Raw genomic sequence first — 27,540 nt, forward strand, 5'->3', positions numbered from 1 at the left:
TTTTCCCCTCATCTTTTTCCATTTTTCATACATTTTTCAAAAAGCTCCAGAGAGCCACTAGGGCGGCGCTAAAGCATGCGGCTCTAGAGCCGCGGGTTGCCGACCCCTGAACCAACCAATCAAGGATGTTCTCATATGTGCAAGCACGTCTTGGGAGGAAGGGGAGGGGTTTAGTAGCCCATGGAGGGGCAACGGGGGAGAACATGGAACACAACAAATATGCGATGTTTGGTCGTTTTAACGTGAAATAAATTATATCGATATTAGGATATTTTCTTAATTCATATCTTCTTTAAAAATATATCGATATATCTTACAAACTCGATATATCGCCCAGCCCTATGATGATGGCAGCTTGACCCTGAAACTGAATATTTCTACAACTATTATGATTTCCTATGTTCAAGCTTAGAGGTTGTACTGTACAGTGAATGCCCTCACACATATACAGTATGAATACATTTGAACATTGCACTGCTGTAAGCAGGCTGTTTTGTGCTTATTTCAGCAGGCCATTGGTGCAAAGAGGAATTCATTAAAAAAGGGTGGTGAAAAAAAAAAAAAAAGAATGTGAACATCAGATAGGAGAATGCTGAGCGCTGCATTCTCTTGTTATTATTGCCCAATCGAAGAGCGGCGTGGTAATAAAAGTCATTAAATGAAATAGGGGGGAAAAAATGGCTTTTAATAGGGCGCTGTCATTGTGGATTTAGTAGCCCTTTTTCTACTGCCCCGCTTAACCCTCCTTCCTCGTGAGGAAGAAGAGGAGCACACGAGTGGATTCCTAGACAGAGCCTTGCAGCCAGTCGAGGAGCGGCGCTGACGCAAGCCAAGCAGCCACAGTCTGGGACGGGAGACAAGTAGAGCTGGAAAAGGGAGACGGGGGGGAGGACTGGGAGGGAAGTCATGCGGGAGCTTTATTACTTTAACTGGTTTATTTTAACAGGGGTGACACACACACATACATACACACTGATGTGGCGTATTGAAAATGCGTTAGTGTGCAGGGTCATTTTTAAAAGTGTGCTACATCTGGAGTGTGGTATTGAGGCAAGGCTGCGAGGCTGGCTTTGGTAATTTAGGGGGAAACAGTCCATGTCTGAGGCTGCAATTGGGATAGGGAGGGGAGAGGAGAGGAGAGGGAGGCTGGCACCAGTGGGCTGGAAAAGACTGGAAATAGGGACATCAGGACTTGATGGCAAAAGGACTGTCCCTTGATGAAACGTGACAAAGAGGAGAATAAGGTCGGGCGTGGAAAAGCGCTTTTGGAAATAGGGGTGATTCGCTAGGAGTGTGGGGGGGAGAAGGCATGACACACGTGCACTCTGGGACCGTCTGGCGTGCAGGGAATTTAACGGGGCGCCGTTAGGGATACGTTTGATCGTTCCCTTCCTCGCGTTTGATGGTTTTCCAGCCAGCAATGACACATTTTTATCTCATCGCATATGGCAGCTATTTTGTTTTGATTACTCGTTGGGACAAAAAAAAAACCCAAAAAAACAGGCAAAATAACGTTTTAAAGCCCGTCGCCAAAATGATCAGGAGATTGGAAGACAATATTGAGAATAATCGCTCGCTGCACAAGACGCTGAAGATGGCATACAGAAACAACAAAAAAGTGTTTGTTTGCCAAAATCTGCATAGAAACACAGGCAACTATAAGGACTGTAAGATTACTGTGCAAAAGTCTTGTTTTAGCCTTGCCATAACAACTACAAATTATACCACAAACTATCACCAAAAGGTAGGAAAAAAACACTAGATCACCATATTTTCATTTTGATTGTCATCTTTTATTTTTAGTCGAGAGGAGACTGAGGGCAGAGTGCAACATTGTTAAGTTAAAGTTAAAGTCCCAATGATTGTCACACACACCAGGTGTGGTGAAATTTGTCCTCTGCATTTGACCCATCCCCTTGTTCACCTCCCTGGGAGGTGAGGGGAGCAGTGGGCAGCAGCGGTGCCGCGCCCAGGAATCATTTATGGTGATTTAACCCTCAATACCAACCCTTGATGCTGAGTGCCAAGCAGGGAGGTAATGGGTCCCATTTTTATAGTCTTTGGTATGACTCGGCCAGGGTTTGAACTCACAACCTACCGATCTCAGGGCGGACACTCCAACCACTGGGCCACTGAGTAGGTCGGTATAATTTGGTGTAATACCGCAGCGTCCAGAGATAACCTTAGCGTTAGCATGTGTGTTTATTGTTGTCATTTCTTGTCCACTTATTCTCAAATGTTGCATTGGCATGATAAATCGAGTGCTTTAGGTCATCTACAGTATACGGCGTCTCTTTAGCAACATTGTAACCACAGCCTGGAAGACACCGGAAGTATTGGTGTTCCGCATAGTACATGCTTTTGCCAAAGGAAAAGCTCACATTCACATTTGGGTGTTCAACCCGAAATATGAAAAGTCTTAATATAGTACACATTTTTCGGGAACGGGCAAGCACATGTGTGTGTGAGATTTAAGAAAGATTGGTTGAAAAACATGGCCCACATCGAGCAAAATGTCTCGGCAACTTAGCAGCTAATTGGCTACAAGTCATTGACAGTTTGTCTAATGATTAGGGAAGATTTTTGTAAAAAATGTTTGTCGATTAATGCCTTTTAATGTGGATCAGAAAGGCCAATCTCCTCTGGCTGACACTATTTATTTTAAGTCTCCAGTTAGATAAGTGGCTAGATAAGTGGCTAGCAGCTAGGGATGATGTTCGAAAACCAGTTCTCCCGATTGTTCGATAAGAAAAGAACCGATTCCATGGATTCAAATTCCTTTATGAGAAACGGTTCCTGTTATTGAAGCCACTATAGTAAAGAAAAAGATTTGGTTCTTTATTCGAATCCCTGGGAACGAATCACGTGTCACAGGAAATGTCCTGTGGCACGTCACAGGAAATGACGTAGCTCAGTCATTCGGCGGCAGATACAGAAGCAGCAACAACAATGGACCGGAATAAAACGCTCCAAGGCATGGCTTAACTTTACTAAGAAATACAACGAGGAAATGGCTATATGCAATTATTGCCAGGCTTCGCTTTCCTGTAAGGGGAGCAGTACAACAAACATGTTGAAACATGTTCAGGCCGTACATAACCTGAAGGTTAGCGAAACGTGTCTTGTCTTCGACACGTGGAGAAGCAGCGACAGAGATGACGAAGCACGCCCCTCTTCCTCTGCTTCAACCTGCAGTCCCAGTGAGAGTGATAGTGAGTAACTAACGTTAACTGTTGCCGGTTAATTTCCATATCTGCTCACTTGTAGCCTTTAGGCTAAAATAACATTACCTCTTATGTCAACCAGGACTGCAGTAATATTAGCTAGACTAATGTTACCTAAGCATAGTCAGTGGCTAACGGTAACGTTAACCTTTTTGTGTGTGTCTGATAACGTTAACATGATCTTGTAGCCTACACCACTCCAGAGTTTGCAGGTCTGTCTAATAAATAATACAAATGAATGCAGGATTTACCCTGCATGTATTTTTCTTAGGTGGCCCAATTAAAAGGGGCACTAACAGTCAATATATTTATTTTTTTTTCTTAAAAAATATAAGTGAAGGCTGCCAAAAGTGAGTTTTTGTTAAACCAAGTATTGTGTGTTTTTTTCCATACTTATCTGGATTCGATAAGAGAATCGATAAGGAATCGTTTCGATAATAGGATTTGATAATGGCATCGAAATCGATCATTTCTTAACAAACATCATCCCTACGAGCAGCTAATTATGTGTCACTATAAACCATGTGGTGTCCGTCCCCAAAGCTAATACCGTATTTTCCGCACTATAAGGCGCACCGGATTATTAGCCGCACCTTCTATGAATTACATATTTCATAATTTTGTCCACCAATAAGCCGCCCCGGACTATAAGCCGCGCCTACGCTGCGCTAAAGTGAATGTCAAAAAAACGCTGCGCTAAAGTGAATGTCAAAAAAACAGTCAGATAGTTCAGTCAAACTTTAATAATATATTGAAAACCAGCGTTCTAACAACTCTGTCCCAAAATGTACGCAAATGTGCAATCACAAACATAGTAAAATTCAAAATGGTGTAGAGCAATAAATAGCAACATAATGTTGCTCGAACGTTAATGTCACAACACACAAAATAAACATAGCGCTCACCTTCTGAAGTTATTCTTCATTCGTAAATCCTTCGAATTCTTCGTCTTCGGTGTCCGAATTGAAAAGTTGCGCAAGCGTGGGATCCAAAAATGGCCGGCTCCGCCTCGTCGAAGTCATCGGATTCAGTGTCGCTGTTGTTGTGCAGCAGTTCTGTGAATCCTGCCTTCCGGAAAGCTCGGACCACAGTTGTGACCGAAATATCTGCCCAGGCATTTACGATCCACTGGCAGATGTTGGCGTATGTCGACCGGCGCTATCTGCCCGTCTTAGTGAAGGTGTGTTCGCCTTCGGAGCTGTGTGAAAAAAGCCACCCGGCCTCTTCGCGTAAACTTCCCTTAACCACTCGCTCATCTTTTCTTCATCCATCCATCCCTTCGAGTTAGCTTTTATGATGACGCCGGCTGGAAAGGTCTCTTTTGGCAAGGTCTTCCTTTTGAATATCACCATGGGAGGAAGTTAGCATGGCAAGCTAGAACCACAGTGAAGGATGACTTCTCATTCCCTGTGGTGCGAATATTCACCGTACGTGCTCCCGTTCCACAGTGCAGTTCACAGGAATATCAGTTGCTGTGAAATACGGTAGTAATCCGTGTGCAGATGGAGAGATTGCGTCTTTTTATGAACCGGATCCTTGTCGCGTAGTAGGAGCCATTTTGTGGTCTTTACAGATGTAAACAGGAAATGAAACGTACGGTGATATCCGCGCGTTTTTTTCTTCTTCTTCCGGGGGCGGGTGAAGCGCTTCCTGTTCTATGGGGGCGGGTGCTTTCCTTGGCGGTTGCTTGCGTAGAAGAAGAAGCGCTTCCTGTTCTACCGGGAAAAAAGATGGCGGCTGTTTACCGAAGTTGCGAGACCGAAACTTTATGAAAATGAATCGTAATAAAGCGCACCGGGTTATAAGGCGCACTGTCAGCTTTTGAGAAAAATTGTGGTTTTTAGGTGCGCCTTATAGTGCGGAAAATACGGTAATCACCTCCATTACGGAAAATACACTAAACTGCATTTTTTAGCGTTCACATTACTACATTTAAAACACTTCCTTGTGGTCTACATCAGTGGTCCCCAACCACCGGTCCGTGGATCGATTGGTACCGGGCCGCACAAGAATTTTTTATTTATTAAATCAACATAAAAAATACAAGATACACTTACAATTAGTGCACCAACTCAAAAAACTTCCCTCCCCCATTCACACTCATTCACACAAAAGGGTTGTTTCTTTTTGTTATTAATATTTCTGGTTACTACATTATATATCAATATAGATCAATACAGTCTGCAGGGATACAGTCCGTAAGCACACGTGATTGTAATTTTTTATGTCATTTTATTTAATCTGAGCAACAACTTGAGGCAGTTTAATGTTGATTAATGTGGACCCCGACTTAAACAAGTTGAAAAACTTATTCGGGTGTTACCATTTAGTGGTCAATTGTACGGAATATGTACTGTACTGTGCAATCTACGTCTATCTAAGTCTCAATCAATCAATCAAAAAAGCACTTTATATGTAGAAAGGTTTTGTTAAGAAACCATTCTGAGCCTTATCTTATTTAGTTTTTATTTTATATATGTTGACCACATTAACCCTGGCAATGGACCCTGTGTGTATATGTATGTTATGCCATTGTTTACAAATTTGGTAAATAAATAACCAAAAAATGTATATTTTGTTGTTTTCTTACTGTACCAAAAATGAACCGAACCGTGACCTCTAAACCGAGGTACGTACCGAACCGAAATTTTTGTGTACCGTTACACCCCTACGCAAGGTTATTATATTAGTATTACGTGTATGCTAACGTGTTTACCAAAAAATACCCCATAGGGGGCGCCACACATGCCACACTGCATGAGAACTAAATACTGTAAACATGTTAAGAGCGTCACCAAGCGAACTTATCAGTTGAGCGACAAAGCTGTGGAATCCGCTTCTCGGAATGTCCACTCCACAGCAAAAGAGCAAGAGTTCTTTCCCTAAAGACCGTCTTTCACATGAATGCAGTCGCTGGCCCTCGCTCGCTCTCCCTCTTGGACAGCCAGATGTTTACACTAGCTCCAGGCTCAGCCATGTTTCCATGACGATACAAGTTAGTCACATGGCCGGGGGTAGACCTCAGGCATGGCGGATCCGCGGGATTTCGGCTCACCTTTGAGGCCGTGAGGGGGCTCCTTTCCCAACACGTGCGTGACTCACAGAGATGAAATGACCTTGCAGCGCTTCATTTAGAAAACATGAAAGACTTTTGGGTGTCGGGGAGGGCACGCTTCCCAAAAGTTCTGAATCATATTGTGTCAGCATCTTGTTAAGCTGTCACTTGGCACTCTCAGCGGAGCGCATGTTGGCTCATTTTTGACGGGCATTATGAAGAAGGAAAAGAAAGAAAAGAGGGAGGCGGGCGGGGAGAAACCCCAAGATAATAAAACCAGATCCACCCACATGAAAAGAAAACAGCTCACACACACACAAACAGAATGGCGGAGCACTCGGCTCACCTAGAACGCCGCTCAGCAACCTGCTGGCGTCTGGCTGGCGACATGCTCATGCAAGATTTACACTTCTCATCATAAATTCTGCACCTTTGTGGACAAAATGCTTGAAGTGTCCGGCCTGGACTTGCAACTAATACCACAATACTAAAAATACTGCCACAGTAATGCCTCTCTGACCAATCATAATGGGGATAGGCTGATTGGCAACACTCAATTGGCACAAGTGTGTGAATGTGAGTGTGAATGTTGTCTATCTGTGTTGGCCCTGTGATGCAGTGGCGACTTGTCCAGGGTATACTAGGGATGATGTTTGATAAGAAATTATCAAATTCGAGCCTATTATCGAATCCTCTTATCGAACCAATTCCTTATCGATTCTCTTATCGAGTCCAGATAGGTTGTTGTATATGGAAAAAAACACTATTTGGTTTAAAGGCCTACTGAAATGCGATTTTCTTATTTAAACGGGGATAGCAGGTCCATTCTATGTGTCATACTTGATCATTTCGCGATATTGCCATATTTTTGCTGAAAGGATTTAGTAGAGAACATCGACGATAAAGTTCGCAATTTTTGGTCGCTGATAAAAAAGCCTTGCCTGTACCGGAAGTAGCAGACGATATGCGCGTGACGTCACAGGTTGTGGAGCTCCTCACATCCGCACATTGTTTACAATCATGGCCACCAGCAGTGAGAGCGATTCGGACCGAGAAAGCGACGATTTCCCCATTAATTTGAGCAAGGATGAAAGATTCATGGATGAGGAAAGTGAGAGTGAAGGACTAGAGGGCAGTGGGAGCGATTCAGATAGGGAAGATGCTGTGAGAGGCGGGTGGGACCTGATATTCAGCTGGGAATGACTAAAACAGTAAATAAACACAAGACATACAGTATATATACTCTATTAGCCACAACACAACCAGGCTTATATTTAATATGCCACAAATCAGCTGGGAATGACTAAAACAGTAAATAAACACAAGACATACAGTATATATACTCTATTAGCCACAACACAACCAGGCTTATATTTAATATGCCACAAATTAATCCCGCATAACAAACTCTTCCCCCCTCCCGTCCATATAACCCGCCAATACAACTCAAACACCTGCACAACACACTCAATCCCACAGCCCAAAGTACTGTTCACCTCCCCAAAGTTCATACAGCACATATATTTCCCCAAAGTCCCCAAAGTTACGTACGTGACATGCACATAGCGGCACACGCGTACGGGCAAGCGATCAAATGTTTGGAAGCCGCAGCTGCATGCGCACTCACGGTACCGTGTCTGCGCATCCAACTCAAAGTCCTCCTGGTAAGAGTCTCTGTTGTCCCAGTTCTTCACAGGCCAATGGTAAAGCTTGACTGTCATCTTTCGGGAATGTAAACAATGAAACACTGGCTGGGTTTGTGTTGCTGCACCCGCCCGCAATACACCGCTTCCCACCTACAGCTTTCTTCTTTGCTGTCTCCATTGTTCATTGAACAAATTGCAAAAGATTCACCAACACAGATGTCCAGAATACTGTGGAATTTTGCTATGAAAACAGACGACTTAATAGCTGGCCACCATGCTGTCCCAAAATGTCCTCTACAATCCGTGACGTCACGTGCCGGCTTCATCATACCGAGACGTTTTCAGCAGGATATTTCGCGCAAAATTTAAAATTGCACTTTAGTAAGCTAACCCGGCCGTATTGGCATGTGTTGCAATGTTAAGATTTCATCATTGATATATAAACTATCAGACTGCGTGGTCGGTAGTAGTGGGTTTCAGTAGGCCTTTAACAAATCACTTCACAGAGTGATGTCCCCATTAGGTAAGACATGCTCGCTAGCGGCTAACATCCAGCCGCAGCCTGTAGTGTTGTAGCTACTTCTAAATCACTAATCCTCGCCTCCATGGCGACAAATAACGTTTCTTACAAGTATCATCCCTGCAGGACGAGGAATAGCTAAACAGGCTTCACTACACACCGTAGCTTACCGACGTCACAATGTAAACAAACGCCGTGGGTGGATCTACACCTGACATCCACTGTAATGATACCAAGTACAGGAGTGTATCAAGTCGATACTATGATTACGTCAATATTTTTTTGGCATCATTTACTTAATTTATATTATGTTTATAAACTAAGGAAATATGTCCCTTGACACAGGAGGACTTAAATTATGACCATTGTATGATCCTGTAACTACTTGGTGTCAGGCGATACCCAAATTTGTGGTATCATCCAAAAGTAATGTAAAGCATCCAAACAACAGAAGAATAAGTTATTATTACATTTTAACATAATATTCTGATCATATATATATATATATATATATATATATATATATATATATATCCGATCAGTATATATCGGTCTATACAGACCGGCCCCCCAGCATCCAAAATCCACCCCACAGGAAGTCCCAAGGGAAAAAAAAGTGTGTTTTTTTTTATTAAAAAAAAAAGAAAAGTAATCTTTCCTTTCTAATCTATTTTCTACCGCTTGTTACTCTTGGTGTCTCCTAGCCGCTCAGGAAAATCATATTGTCTAAAAATGAATTTTCCCATCGATAACGTGACAATGTTAAATGTTGATGAACATCAATGTTAAATGACAAAACCTTTTATAAAGACAATGTATATATATATATATATATATATATATATATATATATATATATATATATATATATATATATATATATATATATATATATATATATATATATATATATATATGTACATATACATATATATATATATAGATATATATGTATATATACATATACAGATATACATATATACACATACATATACACATACACATACATACATACATACATACAGTACATACATATACAGCCTGGCCCCCGGCCAAAATTTTTTAACTCAAAGCGCCCCCCGAGTCAAAAAGTTTGGAGACCCCTGGTTTAAGGAGTTATCTGGCTTAATGTAGACAGGGCCAAAGAATTGTTCTCCTCAGCAGTTAGACAATGCCTAAATTCTACTGAGACTTGAGTAGTAAGTGTTTGAATACACAAAACATTTTTTTTTTTTTTTTGCATGAATTCTGTCAGACATTTCTCTTCAAAATAACTAACTGTAAAACACAGCTGGGACCTCTTGTAGAAATCCAATTTGATCAAATTGGACAATATTACCACAAATAATGAGTAGTATACAGTAGGGGTGTAATGGTACATAAAAAATTCGGTTCGGTACGTACCTCGATTTAGAGGTCACGGTTCGGTTAATTTTCGGTACAGTAAGAAAACAACAAAATATATTTTTTTGGTTATTTACCAAATTTGCAAAATCTTCTACCAAAAATATTTTTCTTACTGGAATATTTGATGTGAAGTAATCCGAACCTTTCATAGGTCAATAATTCATCATAACATTGATTTTGATTCACTATTATGTTTTGAGCAATGACAGTTTGAAAGAAAAAAAAAACAGCTTTGTTTTATTAGTCAACATTGCAACTTTTTATAAATTACATTTAACCTTTAAGCTTTTTTATTTCACTTTTGTTGTTTTTGTTTATTTTAATAGTATTTTTAGAATGTGCCGTGGGCCTTTAAAACATTAGCTGTGGGCCGCAAATGGCCTCCGGGGCACACTTATGTGGGCTCTGTACCAAGGATGTCGTTGTGGCTTGTACAGCCCTTTGAGACTTTTGTGATTTAGGGCTATATAAATAAACATTGATTGATTAATTGATTGATTGACTTTTGCCTTGCTATAGATAATAAAAAATTAAATCTGATAAATCTATGGATAAAAAGCAGAGCCTGGCGACGCATGCGCGTTTATCATAACTCCCTTGCTCTCTCTGTCTCTGCCCCTCCCTCACCAATGCAACTGCGCGCATAATTTGTTTTGTTTTTAACCCCTTCTTAACCCTGAACGTACATTGAAAATACACGCAACTCTAACTCAAAATGCCAGACATTTGAGGCATTTAAGAAACTCCGCCCTGACAGATGTCCGGTGAAAAGAGGACGTATGGTCAGTCTATCGTAGCCCGTTAGCTGCTAGCATGCCGTGTGTTGTGCCTCGGTGTGCATTGTTTACACAACGCACATATGTCCATGTGGAAACTCGTTCGGTACACCTACGAACCGAACCGACACTGCCATACCGAAACGGTTCAATACAAATACACGTACCGTTACACCCCTAGTATACAGATTTTTCTAGGACAGGACCAGGTGTTCCAAACGTGTACTATTTAAATACATGGGCAAATTTAACTCTGTGGTTAAAATGCCAAAAATAGCAACTTAGAAAAAAAAACACGGGGAACCACCAGCCTTCCACTGACATCATGTTAAAGATTTGGGGAAAAAAATAGATGGAATAGATGATGCAGAACCCTAATTAAGATTCTTCAGAGCGTGAACAAATTAACCTGAGTTACGAGCAAGACGGACACAGGAGCCCACACGCACACACACACAGTTTCCTGGCAGAAATAGGTGGACTAGAAAAGGATTGACATTCACACTTAAAGAAGCATGACCGCAATGGACATTCAGTGGTATTTTTAAGGCGAGCAACCGTAGGCTATACGGTCCAGGGGCGCCAGCCTCAGGCTACACAATTTACGTCGGACTTAAACAAAATGTGTCCGCCTCGTCACTCAGATTTGGGGCAGCTGCTTGATAAAAATGACATGTATTTCCGTGAGGGGAATTAGCCTAACAAGGGTGGAGGGTGCGGCCTAATGACATTGCAGAGAGCGACATATGCCAGGCATCACTATGTCTGTCGCTCCTTGGGGATATTACGGTAACAGGATAGTAAGGAGGAGGTGGAGTGTGTGTGTGTGTGAGTGTGTGTGTGTGATGGGGGGTTTTGCCCTGGAGACAGACAGTGGGGGTGGAGCGTAAGAAATACAAGGCACAAGAGGTCAAAGAGGGAAGGAGGAGGAGGACAGTAGATGAATGGCAGAAGAGGGGATGAACTTGACCCAGACTGGAGGACTAAAAACAGGAAGGAGGGTAATGAAGTGGAAACATGCTTTGTCATGACTTGCTAGAGCCATAGGATTAGACATCTATAATTAGAGGACGGGGCTTCATAATGCCAGCCTGCCTTTTGAGCCGCTGAGGTTAAAATTACAGCGGAGGAAGGGGGAACAGAAGCTACAATGACTGGAGGAAGAAGACATGGGAGTTTCCAATAACATCTGATTGACAAGATGGTGATATTGCTGTAAACTGTGTACAACACACACACAGCAACACCGCATCCTGTAAAATATTAATTCAATGTGTGACTGAATCAGCTCCTGTGTCTGATATAACGTATAAAATACTTTTCCAAACAACACAACAACACTACAGAGAGCTTAAAGGGGAACATTATCACAATTTCAGAAGGGTTAAAACCATTAAAAATCAGTTCCCAGTGGCTTATTATATTTTTCGAAGTTTTTTTCAAAATGTTACCCATCATGCAATATCCCTAAAAAAAAGCTTCAAAGTGCCTGATTTTAACCATCGTTATAAACACCCGTCCATTTTCCTGTGACGTCACATAGTGAAGCCAACACAAACAAACTGGCGGAAAGAACAGCAAGCTATAGCGACATTAGCTCGGATTTCAGCGGCTTAAGCGATTCAACAGATTACGAATGTATTGAAACGGATGGTTGTAGTGTGGAGGCAGGTAGCGAAAACGAAATTGAAGAAGAAACTGAAGCTATTGAGCCATATCGGTTTGAACCGTATGCAAGCGAAACCGACGAAAACGACACGACAGCCAGCGACACGGGAGAAAGCGAGGACGAATTCGGCGATCGCCTTCTAACCAACGATTGGTATGTGTTTGTTTGGCATTAAAGGAAACTAACAACTATGAAGTAGGTTTACAGCATATGAAATACATTTGGCAACAACATGCACTTTGAGAGTGCAGACAGCCCAATTTTCATCAATTAATATATTCTGTAGACATACTCTCATGTCAGCAGGCCAGGGAAGCTAGGGTCGATATTCTTCTCTTGATGATCTTCGGGACGGTGTGAGCCAAGACATCCAGGGGGGTTTAGCTCGCTCGTCTGCGGGAACAAACTGCCGCCATTGCTTGCCGTGCTACCGAGGTCCTTTGTCCCTGAATTGCTCACACACTCCGGCAGATTCAATGGGGGTCTGGCGGCAGATTTCTTTGACTTTATCGTTGGAAATGCATCTGCTTTGAGTGTCGCAGGATATCCACACATTCTTGCCATCTCTGTCGTAGCATAGCTTTCGTCGGTAAAGTGTGCGGAACAAACGTCCAATTTCTTGCCACTTTCGCATCTTTGGGCCACTGGTGCAACTTGAATCTGTCCCTGTTCGTGTTGTTACACCCTCCGACAACACACCGACGAGGCATGATGTCTCCAAGGTACGGAAAACAGTCGAAAAAACGGAAAATAACAGAGCTGATTTGACTCGGTGTTTGAGAAAATGGCGGATTGCTTCCCGATGTGACGTCACAACGAGAGCGAATATTAGAAAGGCATTTAATTCGCCTAAATTCACCCATTTAGAGTTCGGAAATCGGTTAAAAAAATATATGGTCTTTTTTCTGCAACATCAAGGTATATATTGACGCTTACATAGGTCTGGTGATAATGTTCCCCTTTAACTGTCAAGACGTGCACGCACACAAACACACAAAAGTCTTGTTGGTGTGCTCCAAAATGTTAACAACAATGTTGCAACAATAAAAAACAAAAAAAAGGAAAATAATTTGACCTTGTGTCTGTGAATATTTGTGGCATTGTTCAACTTTGCAGTGATAAACAAGCAGTGGCTAGCGTTAGCACTAACCAGCAGTGTGAGGTAATCCTTTATCGGCTTGTGTCCCGGTACTGCCTTCTCCTTAGCTGCAATAAAAGGTCCACTGTGGCATCTTTTTAGATCTTATGACAATTAAAAAACTTGCTGCAGAACAAAGCTGTTATGATCCGCTGTCCGGATCACAGTCTGTTTAAGGTTTTCGAGTCACTTGTGTTTTCTGTTAGTTTTGGACTCCTTTAGTTCCTGTTTATGCACCTCTGAGTTTGTTACCAAGGCTACGTATTGGTTTCACCTGCCTCTTGTGTTCGGGACGCGCACCTGTTTGTAATCAAGAGACATTATTTAAGTTTGCCAGTCAGTCGGTCTGGCTTCTTTGTTTGCGTCACGCTACTGTTACGTAAGTTTTGCTTGTCTCCTAGCCCCTGCTAGTGATCTCTAGTCTGTGCTAAGTACCGTATTTTTCGGAGTATAAGTCGCACCGGAGAATAAGTCGAACCTGCCGAAAAGGCATAATAAAGAAGGAAAAAAACATATATAAATCGCACTGGAGCCCGGCCAAACTATGAAAAAAACTGCGACTTATAGTCCGAAAAATACGGTAGTAGCCTTAGCTTTAGGTGCGATCGGCACCTTGTTCCGTCGGTTTGATTTCTGTTTTGTACCTCTTTTGAGTGTTAATTTACGATCAAACCATGTTCCTACCTGCAAGTCCTGTCCGGAGTCGTCCGTTTACATCCTGGGAGAACAAACCTCGCAGTAAGCTGCAACCCCATCGTAACAGAAAGAAGCCAGACCGACTGACTGGCAAAGGCAGGCTTAAATAATGTCTCTTGATTACAAACAGGTGCGCATCCCGAACACAAGAGGCAGGTGAAACTAATACGTAGCCATGGTAACAAACTCAGAGGTGCATAAACAGGAACTAAAACTAACAGTGTGCATTTTATTGTTGGTTTTACTCATATAGAGGTACCCAGTGTTCGTAATAACTGCGTTAGCAACAGCATTACTATACTATTAACGAATAATCTAATTACTTTTAGGTCCGTTACAACGCCGTTAGCGATAGCTTGATGTAACGTGGCACGCTACTTTTGATGTGGTTTTGTTTACGTCAACAACAAGACAAGTGCTGCGAGTTCAATGCAGGAAATATATTTTTACTAGTGATTGCAACAAGCGACACCACACTAAAATGAACTCGACATCAAATAGGAAGAGGCACCATCACACTGTGACACAGCAGACAACAACATATGCCAAATTAAAGAGACTCTTTTTGGACTTTCCCCAAAGAACCTTGCAAAGTAAGAAACAAATTGAACTTCCATTTGAACTGAATTAGAGATGCATTGAGTAGCCATTTATTACATTTTGAAATGTTTTCAGTTTTACAATTTTCTCATTTATATGATTTTTGTGAATGATTTATTGACGCTGTGCAATGCTTACGCTATTGAGCCTGCAATAAAAAGCATTACAAAAAGTACCAAGATTTTATCCCTTATTGTACCATTACGTCCTTGACGTGAAAAATTAGGATTCCTATGTGCACTACATCTAGCTCTGAAAGGTCGCTCCGATTCATTCTACTTACAAATATGTCCTGAAGGGCTTTTCTATTCACAGCCCTCGAATCTAACCTAGTCAGTAACAAGAGCCAAGATTCATTAGAGGCAAGCTACCTCAAACAACGGGGCTTGGGGGTTTTGACTCGGCCTTACGAGATAGGCTTCTCTGCCGAGTGGACCACAAAAGGAAACGGGACAGACGCTGAATCAACACAGGGTAGTTAGAACTAGGCGAATTGCCTCGCCATCCAGCTGAGTAGAGCCTACGTCGGTGGAGCAGCACGGTAAGACCGACTGCGCCGAGAGGTCAGGACCCCGTTGGCGGAGAGCTGGATTTGACTCGCAAGAAGCTTGTGTGTCAATTACCGGAATCTAACAACGTACACAATGAGTATAATGAACAACAAATCAATGACTGCGGTTACATGGGCATTTCCAAATGTTTTTGGTCCCCTGCTGTTCACTTTTCCCTTGGAGGTCAGTTTTCCTATTGTTAGGTTTACGGTGTTTACATGCGCAGCGAGAACTAGCGTATGCCAATTACATGTGAAGTAGGGCTCACTAGCAGAAAACCAAGGTCAGCGGTCTATTCCCCAATAATTAATCTATTAGGTCGTAATGAACAAAACCGGCAGGATTCTAGCCGCTGGAGTTCTGTTTTTTAGCCTTATAGTATGCCGTCTTGAGCGTCTTCCAACGATACTTAACCTGCTCGGTTGTCCGAACATAGCCAGCATCGCTCAAGTCTTCACACACTTTTTTATAAATGTCACCGTTCCTGTGCTATACGCGCCATAATGTTAAGTTCTTTAAGAATGCTAAGGCAGACCGTAGTCTCCTCATCACGCCAGTAATGCTGACTTTTGCTCGCCATGCTGTTTGTTTGTATTTCTCCTTCTTCTTCCTCGTCCTCATGTCTCTCCCGCCCCGCTTTTGAAGTGTCACTCGACGTAACACCGTAAACGTGATGACGTCATACTTGTTAACCTTGAGACCTCCAAATTCGGGAGATGGGGGAGTGGGAATGAAATTATTTTTTCCAATCATTTTGGAACTTGCAAGCGTATTTCTTCTTCTCACTCGTCGTCGCCATGTCTCTTCTTCGTTCTTCTGCTTCGTCTCCTTCTTGTTGTGTGTGCAGTTGTGCACTGAGCTCCAAAAGCTGTAGATGTTATTGTAGCGTCCCAGAAGAGTAAGTGCTGCAAGGGGTTCTGGGTATTTGTTCTGTTGTGTTTATGTTGTGTTACGGTGCGGATGTTCTCCCGAAATGTGTTTGTCATTCTTGTTTGGTGTGGATTCAGTGTTGCGCATATTAGTAACAGTGTTAAAGTTGTTTATACGGCCACCGTCAGTGTGACATGTATGGCTGTTGACCAAGTATGCTTGCATTCACTTGTGTGTGTGTGTGCTTGAAATTAACGTTATCATTAAACCAGTTAAAAGATCATACAACGTGTCAGCATTTCTTGACATCTTCGAGTATAGACCATTGTTAAACCCGCCCAACGCTACATTATTATGTGACTGGGCCGGCACGCTGTTTATATGGAGGAAAAGCGGACGTCTGGACAGCATGCGGCTGTTAAGGGGTGAAGGTTTCAGGTGAGAGAGGACGCTAAAGGCAGTGCCTTTAAGGCACGCCCCCAATATTGTTGTCCGGGTGGAAATCGGCAGAAATTCGGGAGAATGGTTGCCCCGGGAGATTTTCGGGAGGGGCACTGAAATTCGGGAGTCTCCCGGGAAAATCGGGAGGGTTGGCAAGTATGGATGACGTTCCGTCTGACGTCAGAGTAAATAGGTCTCGGGTGTATACATGCGTGATTAAACAGTTGTGGACAGGCGTACCCCAGCAGTCCAAAATGGTTCATCCGCACATAGGTTGGGGCCTGGAAAGGTTCATTTCACGCGTTTACATGTGCAGTGCAAACCTTTTTCCCGAGGGAAAACTGAACAGCAGATGACCAAAAACGTTTGGAAATGTGCATGTAACCAGGCTCAATGAATGAAGAGACAAACTTGCCATCCATACAATACACTGTTTGTTGATAAGAAGATAAGACAGCCATCAAAGCACATTCTATCTATTAACCAGAGGTAACAGAATCCGGTGAAAAGATACAAAAGAGATGGCGTCAGTGCCGAAAGTGCTGCTGCTAACGGCTAAAGCTAACAAACACCGCTCCGTTGAAACCCTTAATGATGTCACATGTCACTTGGCAACAGGCCCCGCCTTTGAAAAGCACAAACACACGCACACTGTGCTCTATATGAAACATCTGTCAACTGCATTTTTTTTTTAAGTAACGTATGAATTACTTTCCCTCAAATCAATCAATCAATGTTTATTTATATAGCCCTAATGTCTCAAAGGGCTGCACAAGCCACAACGACATCCTCGGTCCAGAGCCCACATAAGGGCAAGGAAAAACTCACAACCCAGTGGGACGTTGATGTGAATGACTATGAGAAACCTTGGAGAGGACCGCAGATGGTGACTTGATTTGAGATACAGGTGTTTTGAGTTAGGAGCTTTGAAACAGAACCGATTAAACTTGTTGAGGTACTACTTAGAGATGTCCGATAATATCGGACTGCTGATATTATCGGCCGATAAATGCTTTAAAATGTAATATCGGAAATTATCGGTATCGGTTTCAAAAAGTAAAATGTATGGCTTTTTAAAACGCCGCTGTATGGAGTGGTACACGGACGTAGGGAGAAGTACAGAGCAGTTGCGTCCCCCGGTCATACTTGCCAACCCTCCCGAAAGACTCCCGAATTTCAGTGCACCTCCTGAAAATCTCCCGGGGCAACCATTCTCCCGAATTCCACCCAGACAACAATATTGGGGGCGTGCCTTAAAGGCACTGCCTTTGCGTGCCGGCCCAATCACGTATTATCTACGGCTTTTCACACACACAAGTGAATGCAAGGCATACTTGGTCAACAGCCATACAGGTCACACTGAGAGTGGCCGTATAAACAACTTTAGCACTGTTACAAATATGCGCCACACTGTGAACCCACACCAAACAAGAATGACAAACACATTTCGGGAGAACGTTCGCACCGTAACACAACATAAACACAACAGGACAAATACCCAGAACCCCTTGCAGCACTAACTCTTCCGGGACACTACAATATACACCCCCCGAATATACACCCCCCGCTGCCTCCAAGCCCCTGCCCACCTCACACTCTCTCAGGGAGAGCATGTCCTAAATTCCAAGCTGCTGTTTTGAGGCATGTTAAAAAAAAAATGCACTTTGTGACTTCAATAATAAATATGGCAGTGCCATGTTGGCACTTTTTTCCATAACTTGAGTTGATTTATTTTGGAAAACCTTGTTACATTGTTTAATGCATCCAGCAGGGCATCACAACAAAATTAGGCATAATAATGTGTTAATTCCACGACTGTATATATCGGTATCGGTTGATATCGGAACTGGTAATTAAGAGTTGGACAATATCGGATATCGGCAAAAAAGCCATTATCGGACATCTCCAGTAATACTGCTTTATCAACTTTGTTGTTTTGTACTGAGCAGCCACGACAAACTCAAATGTGTCACGTTCCTAGCACTAATCGCTCTTATTCTGTACCCTTCTAGGGTGACATCGAGAGTCACACTTGTTGTAATCCTTAAGATGCCGGCTGAACTAAAAGTCCTGTGGGACAGTCCAAAGTCTCAAAATGAAGAGGCATTCCCGTCTACTACAGTAGTACACGGAGAAGCTCTTAAGAGAACAGGTACACTATCTGACATATTCATCACTGCCTGCATGGAGCCACCAGGTCTATATAACAGAAAGGCAGCGGACCGTCGGATAACACTCCTGTATATGAATATTTATCTGAAAGGCTGGCATTGGAACAGATGAGCTCGCACGGGAGAGCGAACACGCCATCCATCTCACTCGCTCCCCTTCTCTGCTCTCCATCCGTTACTTTCACACATCCCCTTCTCTTGCAATCACCATTTCAATGCTTCTCCACTCTTTTGCATTCACCCACCCACCATCCGACCCCCTCTAGGCTTTCCTGATATCGCCCCATCTATTGCTCTTCCCCCTTAAACCACCGACCCCCCCCCTCTAGTCTTTCCTCCTCCTTATCCATTCCCTCCACTCTGCTGATATATGTCTGGTAAAGGATGGACGGAGGCAAAAAAAGGAAAGAAAAAAAAACATGTGATTAATGTCTTAGAGAAAAAGATAAATAATCACAGGAGACTGGGGGCTGGTAGTTGGCCTTAGGGGAGCAAATATGGAGAGTTTTATGGCCGGGGAGGAGGAGGACGGCGACAGCAGATCCATTCAAGTATATTAGCCTGCACCCCTCCACCCCCTCTCATTTCTCCCTCCCACATACACACAATAACCTCAGCATCTTTTCTATTGCGCTACTGTCTTTCATCATCAACACTGAATCCCCCATCCCTCTGACAGCACACACACACACACACATGGATAAACACTTTTTTCCAGGCCACTTTATGTGTGTGTGATGGGCCAATACATGTGCTGCCTGAGTGATGTGGCTGACAGCCCCCTCCCTCCACACACACACACACACACACACACACACACACACACACACACACACACACCTCCCATGCTACCCTGCTTGCTTTTAAGCCCCTCATCCTCCAGTGGCTGCCTGTCCCCTGGAGTAGATTGCATCTTTTATTTATCATTTTCTCTTCCTTTGCTTTATTTCTTTCCCACCACCACTACCAGCACAACCCCCTCTGTGGAAAAAAAAATAAAATAAAATTAAAAAAACTGGAGCGAAAATTGCAATCAGCATAACACGCCGTCGTCCTCCTGCTGTGTACTCGCCTGTCATCGTCGCCTCCGTTGTGAGCCGATGAGACTGACAGCCCGTGCAGACGACGACACAAACACATGCGCAGCCCCCCCCATACCCTCTTTTAACAAACACACACTCACAGACAAGTTGCATAATGACTGATCAAGTCCATTGATTGATCGCTGAAAATGCTGACCGTTTTATCGTAATCGTATTTTGAACGACATGGCCGCAACCAGCAGAGGCGCTGTTGAGTCCGTATCAAACAGTTTTACATGTTTGGCGCCCCCTATGGGTTGTGCTCAAAATGCTTAGAAGGCATGCCAACATAAATGTACGGAATTTTTCGGAGTATAAGTCGCACCGGCCGAAAAAGCATAATAAAGAAGGAAAAAACATATATAAGTCGCATTTTGGGGGAAATGTATTTGATAAAACCCAACACCAAGAATAGACATTTGATAGGCAATTTAAAATAAATAAAGAACAGTGAACCACAGGCTGAATAAGTGTACGTTATATGAGGCATAAATAACCAACTGAGAACGTGCCTGGTATGTTAACGTAACATATTATGGTAAGAGTCATTCAAATAACTATAACATATAGAACATGCTATACGTTTACCAAACAATCTGTCACTCCTAATCACTAAATCCCATGAAATCTTATACGTCTAGTCTCTTACGTGAATGAGCTAAACAATATTATTTGATATTTTACGGTAATGTGTTAATAATTTCACACATAAGTCGCTCCTGAGTATAAGGCGCACCCCCGACCAAACTATGAAAAAAACTGCGACTTATAGTCCGAAAAATACGGTACTATAAGTATGGATGGGCGATAAGGCTTAATATCTATATATCACAGCCTCCTGCGATCACAAAATATATCATTGTAAATTATTTGATATGTAACTGATAATGGAAACCTTTCAAAACGGTTTAAAAAGGCTCCTAATTTGGCTGCTGACGTATGCGATAACAATGTGTCATTTCCAGTTGTATTATTTTTCTCAAAAATATTATTATTCTACTTGTTAATATCTGGTTCCTTTCTGTTGTAACAATATTTTTGTTCAAATGTACAAATAACTTATTTTTCTGTAACTTAAATACATTACTCGACATAGTTTTGGGTGATATTACAAATTTGGGTATTGATCTAATACCAAATAGTTACAGGGTCAGTATTGGTCGTACTAATGCTGACACTTTAAATTTTCAAGATCATTGGAATGATTCAATTTGTGATCACAATAATAATCAGACAAAAACAAAGGATGGTGGTGTAACAATATCAGTTAAATATTTAAAGTATTCCCTACTATTTTTTGCCCTTAAAGGGGAACATTATCACAATTTCAGAATTGTTAAAACCATTAAAAATCAGTTCCCAGTGGCTTATTATATTTTTCAAAGTTTTTTTCAAAATTTTACCCATCACACCGTCCCGAATATAACCACCCGTCCATTTTCCTGTGACGTCACATAGTGAAGCCAACACAAACAAACATGGCGGAAAGAACAGCAAGCTATAGCGACATTAGCTCGGATTCAGACTCGGATTTCAGCGGCTTAAGCGATTCAACAGATTACGAATGTATTGAAACGGATGGTTGTAGTGTGGAGGCAGGTAGCGAAAACGAAATTGAAGAAGAAACTGAAGCTATTGAGCCATATCGGTTTGAACCGTATGCAAGCGAAACCGACACGACAGCCAGCGACACGGGAGAAAGCGAGGACGAATTTGGCGATTGCCTTCTAACCAACGATTGGTATGTGTTTGTTTGGCATTAAAGGAAACTAACAACTATGAACTAGGTTTACAGCATATGAAATACATTTGGCAACAACATGCACTTTGAGAGTGCAGACAGCCCAATTTTCATCAATTAATATATTCTGGAGACATACCCTCATGTCAGCAGGCCAGGGACGCTAGGGTCGATATTCTTCTCTTGATCATCTTCGGGACGGTGTGAGCCAAGACATCCAGGGGGGTTTAGCTCGCTCGTCTGCGGGAACAAACTGCCGCCATTGCTTGCCGTGCTACCAAGGTCCTTTGTCCCTGAATTGCTCACACACTCCGGCAGATTCAATGGGGGTCTGGCGGCAGATTTCTTTGACTTTATCGTTGGAAATGCATCTGCTTTGAGTGTCGCAGGATATCCACACATTCTTGCCATCTCTGTTGTAGCATAGCTTTCGTCGGTAAAGTGTGCGGAACAAACGTCCAATTTCTTGCCACTTTCGCATCTTTGGGCCACTGGTGCAACTTGAATCCGTCCCTGTTCGTGTTGTTACACCCTCCGACAACACACCGACGAGGCATGATGTCTCCAAGGTACGGAAAACAGTCGAAAAAACGGAAAATAACAGAGCTAATTTGACTTGGTGTTTGAGAAAATGGCGGATTGCTTCCCGATGCGACATCACGTTGTGACGTCATCGCTCCGAGAGCGAATATTAGAAAGGGGTTTAATTCGCCAAAATTCACCCATTTAGAGTTCGGAAATCGGTAAAAAAAAAATATGGTCTTTTTCTGCAACATCAAGGTATATATTGACGCTTACATAGGTCTGGTGATAATGTTAATGTTAATGTTAAACGATAACAAAAACCAACAAAAAAATGTTGTGATAATAAAAATATCAATCTAATCACTATCGACCATCTACTGATTATATACCAAGTATCGTTACAGTCGATATATCTGTATCGATCCGTCTCCTTTGTTTGTATTCAAGAATTCTATTTTAGCAAATCCTACGATGTGTAATGTAGCATGTTTAGCTATTCCTCGTCCTCCAGTGATACAACGTGTAAGAAACATAGGTAATTGGATTGCTGTGGAGGGACATTAAAGTCGCTAGCATGCTAGCAATAATGCTACATTGCGTTTAGGACGCGGTTGTTCACTTGGCGTTGTTGAATTTGCAGGGCACAGCTAGAACGTGTCATCATCTACCATGAATTGATTAACGTGGACCCCGACTTAAACAAGTTGAAAAACCTATTCGGGTGTTACCATTTAGTGGTCAATTGTACGGAATATGTACTGTACTGTGCAATCTACTAATAAAAGTCTCAATCAACATGCATTATCATGATATAACAATAGTATTAAAAGCTCTATTGTTGGCTAAATTCATATTTAAATCGTCTATATCGCACAACCCTAGCCTTGGGTATCCTCAAAATGTTCTCACTATTAGAAAAATGGTCAAAGTATTAAAGACAATTTGTTTTCAATCTTGCGGAAATGTGCTTCTCAGGCCACTAAATGTCTGTGCCAATTTTTGTGATATTTCTGCCAAGAACCTTACAGTTACGGTCGGTGTTTAGTACAGTACTTTGTGCTGTGTGAGAAACTTCAACTCATTCGGACCGATGGGTGTCAAATTCGGGATTAAATAACAGCGCCATGTCTGAAAAATATTAGCAGAGGCAACACAACATGGGTGCATGTTTTGACAAGGTTTCACCCGCCTTTTGTGTGCAGTGGTTCATGAGTAAAGGAGTAGGATAACACAAATAAATACACACAATTAGACACAATTAAGACATACCACGGATCCGCTGTACATCCAAGCAAATAATCATCAGTACAGTTTTGAAATCAAAATATCATATTTTGCGTGCTCATCTGTTTTCAGTCATTCACACAACACATGTAAAAAGTTAAATGTCTGTTGTCGTGCTATGCCAATGAATTTGCTGTAACAAAACATGGAGGATGGCTAATCAATCGACTGCGATCAATATATTAAAGGATTAGCGTGTGTATAATGTCAGCAATTTTTGACCAAAATCGTGACAGTGTTGGTCACAATAATTATTATAGGAAATGTTTCCTTCATTTTACAGGTACAGCTCCTCCAGTACAATACTGGCATGGAAACAGGAGTTCGGAACACCAATCTCGCTCTGAATGTTCTTGATTCTGGTTTCTGAGCGATGTCATATTAAGTGGATTAATACTTGTTGATGTAATGTTGTTGTGTTGTTCCTCTTTAGACAGCTGCAGTGGTACCTCAATTTAAGAGAGTTTTGAGAAAAAAGCCATCTCTCGGCTAATTGTTGTGCTTTTAAGTGACAAGCAAAAATTTAAGTTACAACATCCCCACCATTGGTTGGCATAGCGAATGTCACACTGAACTCAGCCTAAACACATCTGGTCTTACTCGCTAAAATTAGCTTACAGCTAGAGAACGACATAACTTTGTTATGAAATGGATGATATTGTTTGAAATAAGAAAATGAATCATGAAAAACATGCTGGTCTGCACCATACTGAGGTAGAATAAATCAAAAATGCCAGTCAAGGATGTTCAAATAATATCCAAACGGCGAACATTTATCCATGAAAATATAGGGAAGATGCTAATGGTGTGTTTGACGAAGAAGCAGATCGAAGGATGTACCGTACATGTAAACTCTCCAACGTACACTAATGGACATTATTATTACAATACTTCATAAATCGACTATAGTTGTTAGTAGTGCATGCTGTTGTAGGCCTATTGTTTTCATGCAATATTTCTCCAAGGTACAATACTGTACATTATTATTACAATACTATACTATAGTTGTTAGGAGTACATGCTGTTGTAGGCCTATTGTTTTCATGCAATATTTCTCCACGGTACAATACTGTATATTATTATTACAATACTGTAGTTGTTAGTAGTACATGCTGTTGTAGACATATTGTTTTCATGCAATAGTTATCTAAGGTACATTTACTGTACATTATTATTACAATACTATACTATAATTGTTAATAGTACATGCTGTTGTAGGCCTATTATTTTCATGCAATATTTCTCCAAGGTACAATACTGTACATTATTATTCCAATACTATAGTTGTTAGTGGTGCATGCTGTTGTAGGCCTATTGTTTTCATGCAATATTTCTCCAAGGTACAAAACTGTACATTATTATTACAATACTATACTATAATTGTTAGTAGTACATGCTGTTGTAGGCCTATTGTTTTCATGCAATATTTCTCCAAGGTACAATACTGTACATTATTAGTACAATACTATAGTTGTTAGTGGTACATGCTGTTGTAGGCCTATTGTTTTCATGCAATAGTTATCTAAGGTACAATACTCTACATTATTATTACAATACTATACTATAGTTGTTAGTGGTACATGCTGTTGTAGACCTATTGTTTTCATGCAATATTTCTCCAAGGTACAATACTGTACATTATTATTACAATACAATACTATAGTTGTTAGTGGTACATGCTGTTGTAGGCCTATTGTTTTCATGCAATATTTCTCCAAGGTACAATACTGTACATTATTATTACAATACGATACTATAATTGTTAGTAGTACTGTACATGCTGTTGTAGACCTATTGTTTTTATGCAATATTTCTCCAAGGTACAATACTGTACATTGTTATTCCAATATTATAGTTGTTAGTGGTACATGCTGTTGTGTGCCTATTGTTTTCATGCAATATTTCTCCAAGGTACAATACTCTACATTATTATTACAATACTATAGTATAGTTGTTAGTAGTACTGTATATGCTGTTGTAGACCTATTGTTTTCATGCAATATTTCTCCAAGGTACAATAATGTACATTATTATTACAATACTATACTATAGTTGTTAGTAGTACATGCTGTTGTAGACCTATTGTTTTCATGCAATATTTCTCCAAGGTACAATACTGTACATTATTATTACAATAATATACTATTGTTGTTAGTAGTACATGCTGTTGTAGACATATTGTTTTCATGCAATAGTTATCTAAGGTACAATACTGTACAATATTATTACAATACTATATTATAATTGTTAGTAGTACATGCTGTTGTAGACCTATTGTTTTCATGCAATATTTCTCCAAGGTACAATACTGTACATTATTATTACAATACTATACTATAATTGTTAGTGATACATGCTGTTGTAAGCCTATTATTTTCATGCAATATTTCTCCAAGGTACAATACTGTACATTATTATTACAATACTATACTATAGTTGTTAGTAGTACATGCTGTTGTAGACCTATTGTTTTCATGCAATATTTCTCCAAGGTACAATACTCTACATTATTATTACAATACTATACTATAGTTGTTAGTGGTACATGCTGTTGTAGACCTATTGTTTTCATGCAATATTTCTCCAAGGTACAATACTGTACATTATTATTACAATACTATACTATAATTGTTAGTAGTACATGCTGTTGTAGCCCTTTTGTTTTCATGAAATATTTCTCCAAGGTACAATACTGTACATTATTATTACAATACTATATTATAGTTGTTAGTAGTACATGCTGTTGTAGACCTATTGTTTTCATGCAATATTTCTCCAAGGTACAATACTGTACATTATTATTACAATACTATATTATAGTTGTTAGTAGTACATGCTGTTGTAGACCTATTGTTTTCATGCAATATTTCTCCAACGTACAATACTCTACATTATTATTACAATACTATACTATAGTTGTTAGTGGTACATGCTGTTGTAGACCTATTGTTTTCATGCAATATTTCTCCAAGGTACAATACTGTATATTATTACAATACTATACTATGGTTGTTAGTAGTACATGCTGTTGTAGACCTATTGTTTTCATGCAATATTTCTCCAAGGTACAATACTGTACATTATTATTACAATACTATAGTTGTTAGTGGTACATGCTGTTGTAGGCCTATTGTTTTCATGCAATATTTCTCTAAGGTACAATACTGTACATTATTATTACAATACTATAGTTGTTAGTGGTACATGCTGTTGTAGGCCTATTGTTTTCATGCAATATTTCTCCAAGGTACACAACTGTACATTATTATTACAATACTATACTATAGTTGTTAGTAGTACATGCTGTTGTAGACTTATTGTTTTCATGCAATATTTCTCCAAAGTACAATACTGTGCATTATTATTACAATACTATACTAATGTTGTTAGTAGTACATGCTGTTGTAGGCCTATTGTTTTCATGCAATATTTCTCCAAGGTACAATACTGTACATTATTATTACAATACTATAGTTGTTAGTGGTACATGCTGTTGTAGGCTTAATGTTTTCATGCAATATTTATCCAAGGTACAATACTGTACATTATTATTACAATACTGTAGTTGTTAGTGGTACATGCTGTTGTAGGCCTATTGTTTTGATGCAATATTTCTTATCCAAAAGTTTGTTTTTCTTTTTCAAAGGCATGCTACCCTATAAAACTATTCCGGGGGGGTTGATTCATTTCAATGGCAGACGTTGATTTGCGATACAAGTGTTTTGAGTTAAGAGCACTGTCACAGAACCATTTAGGCTCGTATTTTGAAGCATTGCTGTATTTTGATCAACAGTGCCTCCGCTGGCTGCAGCTGAGCACTGCGCTCTAGTTCGCCAGACCTGCTTCTTAATAGACAATTCTTAATGATAAAAGATTACAACTTTGGTAACGAGTGGGTTCACACGCTAGCTAGCACAGTTAGCACTGTGTTTACGTTTGTTGGATTGCGTCTCTCGGCTATTTGTCAACAATTTATCGTCCATTTACGGTGCATTAGGCTTTTCTTATGTACCAGGCCTCTAGTACGCAATGGAATAATAATAATTCAGTGATTAATTTAGCGTGAATTTCCCCCCATGGTCCATTAAGGAAACTTGCCCCGTTCCATTCCACCCCCCCAAATGTGTCTAATGCTGGGGAATCT

General features: G+C 40.9%; 1 protein-coding gene across 4 annotated transcripts in view; it reads right to left on the reverse strand.

Annotated features, from left to right (window-relative positions):
- Positions 1-27,540, reverse strand: part of LOC133575635 (zinc finger SWIM domain-containing protein 6-like) — a 165,348-nt gene that overhangs the window by 122,798 nt on the left and 15,010 nt on the right. The gene's annotated exons all lie outside the window — the stretch shown is intronic.

The sequence above is a fragment of the Nerophis lumbriciformis genome, linkage group LG33 (genome assembly GCF_033978685.3).
Source record: "Nerophis lumbriciformis linkage group LG33, RoL_Nlum_v2.1, whole genome shotgun sequence".
Taxonomy (NCBI): domain Eukaryota; kingdom Metazoa; phylum Chordata; class Actinopteri; order Syngnathiformes; family Syngnathidae; genus Nerophis; species Nerophis lumbriciformis.